The sequence below is a fragment of the Siniperca chuatsi genome, linkage group LG13 (assembly GCF_020085105.1).
Source record: "Siniperca chuatsi isolate FFG_IHB_CAS linkage group LG13, ASM2008510v1, whole genome shotgun sequence".
NCBI lineage: Eukaryota > Metazoa > Chordata > Actinopteri > Centrarchiformes > Sinipercidae > Siniperca > Siniperca chuatsi.
Window position 1 is genome coordinate 14,928,811 of NC_058054.1, and position 6,410 is coordinate 14,935,220.

The following is a 6,410-nucleotide window of genomic DNA, read 5'->3' on the forward strand; positions in this document are numbered from 1 at the left end:
TAATGAGCACATGAGGATAAAGAAAATGAACTTTATGTGAAAGATGAAACCAATATGAAACAATAAGTGACTAAAAAAGTTCCAGGTTAAAGAGGAATAATATCTGAATAGTTTAAAAGTAAAGATGATCAAAAAAAACCTGGATCAGTTCACTTAAAATATTTAAAAAAATGTTCCTCAAACATGACTGAGGCTAAAGGTGACATCAGATTTCATACATTCACGAATCACATTTTGCATTGCCCATCCCTTCCTGTGTTGTAGCACAGAGGCTGGGTTCCCGTCCAACCCTTGCTGATATGACGAGCTCTCTTGTGCCTCTGGTTTTACCTGTTCCCCCAGCACCGGCGATGATGGGCGTGAGGCCTAGACGAAGCTTGAAATGTACTCCTCCACACATATGTTAGGATGAAAGGTTGTTGGAATGAAAAGAATCTGTGCACGAGAGAGAGGGACAGAGGGAGGAATCATCACTGTCTGTTTACATATTGTTTGACAGTTTAGCACATGGTGGCTCTTCAGTGAAGTGCAGGCATGAAAACCGCAGACATTAAATCATTCAAGGTGTGATTAATGCACAAAATTCTCAATGCAAACATGACATGGTGAATTTTCATTGAAAAAGCTAAAGGAAGGAAGAAGTGACAGAGTTTTGTTTACTCAAAAAAAAAAAAAAATGCAGGGCCACACTGTGGTTTTAACTTTTTAAGTTTAATATTAAGCGTTAAAACAAATTCCTGCATTAGAGAGTAAATTCTCTGGAAAAAGAAAACAACAGCGATTGCATTTTGTGCTTGCATGTCATGCAATTTAGACTTTTATATTCTGACAGCGCATATTCTTGGTGGTACTTGTTTCAGGGAAGGCCTAAAACTTGACCATTGACAACTAAATGGCCACTTGAAGGTGTGGCTCTCAGTCTCACTTGGTCACCTTAGTTCACCAAAATCTGAGGAGAAACTGAGCTTGTTAACATATTTAACAGTTAGGTTTCACCCACTGATCTCTAAAGAGGTGGATGCAGCTGTTTACACAAATGTTTCTTCAAAGGAGACGCTGCACTGAAGCATTTCTTGCAAAGCTGGCAGTGTCATCAAATGCAGCCAAGGATATGGATAGTAACAGTTAGGCCATCCATAACTGGTTGGCAAAATGATAAAGCCTCGATATACTAAACTGAATCCAATCCTGCCAAATATTGCCACTGTTTGTCCACTAACAATGTGTAGAAAAGAACAAAGCATGACTAAAACGTGTCATTGTTTTGCACATTGACATGTTTTTGGCCCTGATTGAATGAGAGAGTTGGTGTCATTGTCTGCAACCACACGGTCAGCTGCTTCTCATAGCTGACATATTACTACACGCTACAACATACTCCCTGTTCTTCTTAGTCTTGTGACTGTTTGCCATTGACTTAAGTCTAGGTTTTGTCCTAATTTATCACATAGAAACTAACAAACAACAAAACAACATCACATCGTCCGTGGACCATAGTTCTCTGCCCAGCAGCATAACCAGAGACTAGACAGCGTCCTCGAGACATACCAGTCGTCCTCAATTAGCAAATTGTGAAGAATTAGACAGGATAGATGCCTCTGGATGTGAAAGGCCGAGCTTGGCTGCTGAAAATGAATGAATGGACTCAATAAACACAAATGTGGACATGCATTTCTCAGTGTAGTAGTTCATGAAATAGCACTTAAGATGGCCTAACACAAGAGTCACACGGTCACCAAAGCTCATAAATTCATTTTTCAGTGACACTGACATTTTTGGAATCTGGTACTTGATCACTCTTTGTGTCATTTGTCATGAGACTAAATGAGCCATGTGTGGTAAGCAGTGGTGTCTAATGAGCTACGTATTGTATTTCATAATATAGTATTATAGTTTGCAACATGGCTATGTTTCATTCAGTTCTTGTAAAACAATTACTCCTTGACTAAAGCCTGTTATACACTCTGGATCTGACAACCTAGAAACAGTGAACTGTGTTCATATTTGAAAGTTCAGGTTTATCATTGAACAAATGAATGTAAATACTGACTCAAAAAGGGGGTGAGGATTTCTTTTATAGCCACACTTTCCTTTGAACAGAACTCTCCCACTAACATGCTAATTACAGAAACACCAACATCTCCTTTTAGCAACATGACTGTTTTGAGTTTTGATATTTTGTTCTTCAACTTTGCTCAAGAATTTGACACTTGAAATATATATTGACTCATTAATTCTGGACTTAATGAAGCCTATATTTATAGTTGTGTGTGGATTTTATGGAGAAATATCAACAGGTATAGGCCTAACTGCCATCTTATTAATTGATGGACTATCAAAAAAAAAAAAAAAACAACAACCTAGAGATCGCAGGTTTAACCTCAGTGATTTTATTCACAGTGTCTAATGATCATGTCTATTATTTTTAGTATAAGCCACAATGATTCACCTGGGTTTGGACAAGTAGGCAGATTGAGGTTAATACTTTAATAATAATAAAAGAGACAGATTACTGGTGTGTTTTCAGCCAGGAAGGATTAACTTTGAACTGAATTAATTACAGTATGTATGCTGAACATTTGGCCAAGAACAAGAATTTCATCCTGTTGTAGCTTTCTGGACAAGCTTATGAGACTAAAAGGTCATGAAAAAGCAAATGTTCCACTCTTAATAACATGAAAGCATTAAAACTTAAGATTAATTAGTTTCTGTTTTTCATGATCTGTGGGAATCCTATCACTGTAATATTGATGACAAGGATCAGACTATAGAATATAGTAAAAAGTAAAGTTAATAATCACCAACACTACCTGCAAATGTCATTGTGTTGCATTTATATGTTGCTGTGGGGCTGAATATGTCCCAGGAGACAAACTAGTCTCGAAGAAATGACCACATCACCTCAGAAAAGTTAATCGCCTTCTTTTATTATTATTATTTTTTTTTGCTTGAACTCCCCTGGAGGTTTACCTCTACAGAAAGTGAGTAACAGCGACACTCAGCGGCCAAACAGTCAACTAGAAAAAGCCAAATAATAGATGTAGGTAATAATAGGATAACGTAATTAATATTAAAAGTAAAACTATTTCCGCCAATAAATAACTGTGATCATTTTGGTTCTGCTTGTTGTATTTGGTCAAACGCTGATATTTTGTCACAGTTTGAAAGATAAAAATGTGAATTAGGTTTTTGCTTGTCGTTAAAATGGCAGGTAACACAAATTAACTGATAAATTAACTTATTTGTTACCTGGAAGGGGTCCTTAATCAGGTACTCTCTCCTCTGACTGACCTTGTTGTCTTTGTTTGAAATCAGATCCAGTGGATGTAACTTTATTTTGATTAAATAAAAAAATGTAACGATACAATAACACTGCTTTATACAAGGAACAACATAAAGGCCAATACATTTAGTCTCAGTGCTGTTGGCAGGACAGCTATATTTATCTGCTCCAAACGGGATTACAAGGGCGACACTCACATCAACTCTGGCAGGAGACCAGCTGTACGGTGAAACCCCATTTTAATTACTCACATGAGAGATCGCATCAGTGTGAAATGTTTGAAACCTGACTCGAGTCCTGTAAATTTAAAGCTTCTGTCTTTTACGCACAGGAGTGGAAACAAACGAAGAAAACGATTATATCAAATCAATCCGCCCAGATTTGTGAATGAATTATACAGATGCAGTTGATTTGTATCCCTCTATCCGCCGTAGTGAGGTTTGTCTCGTTTAGTGGCTGAGAGGCAGGCGTCAAACTCCCCCTCCGGGCCTTTCCTGATTATAAAACCAACGCGTCCATTGAGCTCCAATGGGAACTTGGAACAACAGGTAGGCGTCCTCTGGCTGCGTCACTCGGCTCAGACTGTGGCGCTTTTCGGCGAAGCAAGTGACCGGACCACGAGCTCTCTTGGAAATCAGACCTGAAATAAAACTTCGCCCAGTGGTTCCTCATTAGTCTGAAACTGTTTCTTTTGAGAGTAGACGAGCTGTTTCCTCGCGCCGTCTGGGCTCTTTTGGTGGGAAACGCTACAGACACACACACAAACACACACACTGAAAGGTTTTCTGATTGGTTAATTGGAGGGGACATCTCAATGTGGACGCAACGTTGACGGTAAGCGTGCATTGTTCTCTGCGTGCAGCAACCTATAATTGTTAATATATCCATATTCTAACATGTAGGCTACCTTAGATTATCTACTCTTTATCAGGTTACACTGAAAACCGGATGCTTTATGCATTTTCTATCGAATCAAGATATGGCTGTGGCTGCCCCAGCAGCAAAATATTTCCTTGTCATTTTGTGGTATCAACTTGGTTGTTGCATAATCCAAGAAATGTAGCAATATCTTGACTGTCCCACCGTGTGACTCACAACAATAACGCCTCCACCATATTCTTATGTAATTTTCTGGTCTGATTTAGATTCTGGATGTCTGTTTATACCCACCGTCCTTGTAAATGTAAGTATGTAGTAACAGCAGGAACTGCAATGATTGTTAATTTAATCACTCAAAGCTGCTTTACCTTTTTGGCAAGTGTGTTGATTAAAAGTGTCTTTGTCTCTCTCTCCTGTCTGACAGAAGCATTTCAATACAAAGTCATTTGTGGCTTTTAATGATCTCTAGCTGCCTCTAAATAAGGGCTTTCTTTCCTCACAGCTGCCACATCGTCCTCGCTGTTAAACTTCCTCTGGGATAAAGAGAGGACACGCTGAGACACAGCTGATCCGAAGAGGTCAGACGCTCTCTGAACCAGATCCCCTGCAGGAGGACATGGAGGTCCTGCGGCGGTCTTCTGTGTTTGCCGCAGAGGTCCTAGATGTGTTTGACTGGTCGTTGACTGAGAAGGAGCTGGTGTCCCAGTCTAAAGCCTTGTGCAGAGACTACATACTGTCCAGACTCAACCAGAATGGACTGGGATGGTCCAAAACCGAACTCAACCTCTCTCCCTCAAATGCGCGCGCCGCTGAGGTGTCTTTGGTGCTTCTCTGTCTTAGTAAGAGAAACCTGAACAAACATTAGTTAAATAAGAAACTTCAAGGGGCAAAATCACATCTTATAGCAACACGTATGCACATTTAAGGCCATGATCATTATTTCCTTGTGCACTTATGAGGATAGCTCAAGTAAGATGAAGTGGCCACGTTACAGTTTGTTCTTTGATTTCTTTCAGTTTGCCCTTGTTTTCTATTTAAAGTTTTGACAGTTTGCACAGGTGAGGAATGGCTTCATTATCCTTTAAAGCTTAACATAAAAGAATTATGTTTAAACTATGTTGAACTAGATGAGCAGAGGCTGCACAGGCCTCAGACTTTATTTAGTAATTTTTAAAGTATTTTTGTATACCTTTTTTTTTTTTATTATTTATACTTTGTGTAGAGACAGTAGAGAGATGAAAGGAAATGAGGGAGAGAGATGCAACAAAAGTTCTCGGTCCGAGGATGTTGCAGTTTATGGTCGGTGTTAACCCTAAACTTTATTTCTCAATAGAAAGATAATGATAGAAAATGTGTAGATGTTTTTAATCTGCTCTGTATTTTTCATTTGGGTCTGGGTCTCAAAATACACTTGATGATGGAATATATGTGCCAGAGGTTTTTCATGTTGGCTAATGCAGTAGTTCATGAGAAAATAGGGCGTCTTTGAATATTTTCACCATCTCGTAATATTAAATCTCGTATAAAAAATCCTGGATCCAAATCTGTGCCAAAAATTAATCACGGCTTAACTTTCCATCAAGTTCCGTTGAAATATGCTAACAAGTTTTTGTGATATCCTACTAAAAACAGATGGAACTGAGAAACATACCCTCCTTGGTGGAGGTAATAACTGTTGCAACATACATGTAAGAGGAGCAGGACACATTATCAATTATAATCAATGAGACTTTGCAAAAGCTCGTTTGGGTCTTCTTGGCAAAATGCAAATTCCATGTAACTACTTGCACATGTTAATGAAACCAAAAAAGGCACACTCAAAAGTAAGTTTATTATTTGTATTTCTTAGAGCAGATTAAGATTAAACCTAAATTTTCATTTCAAGACTTAAATGAAACAAAAATGAAACGCTCTGTAATCTACACGATATTTATCAAGTCCTTGCTTTCAAGGCAATCAATACATTTTCATTATCTAGTGTGACTTCAGCTGTGTGATATGATTGATGCTCTTGGGTCTAAAAAGCAGAGTTGCTACGTTCTGATCTACTTTTAGATAATAGTAGGCTGAGGATGAGAGGAGTCAACAGAGCTGGGAGAGATAATTGATACATATGAAACATAAGAAACTAGATGAAAAACTCTTTAGACTTGACTCTTAAAATTACGTCCACATCCAATACTATATATTTCAAGCTATGATGAGTTTGAGTTAAGGTGTGTGTGTGTGTGTGTGTGTGTGTGTGTGT

At 38.4% G+C, this 6,410-nt stretch overlaps 1 long non-coding RNA gene across 1 annotated transcript; it reads left to right on the top strand.

Moving 5' to 3' along the window:
- The first annotated feature begins 3,499 nt into the window (after positions 1–3,499).
- Positions 3,500–4,959, top strand: LOC122886365. Its single transcript, XR_006380335.1, has 3 exons — positions 3,500–4,117; positions 4,429–4,466; positions 4,665–4,959. It is a non-coding gene; the product is annotated as an uncharacterized LOC122886365 (long non-coding RNA).
- Positions 4,960–6,410: the final 1,451 nt, after the last annotated feature.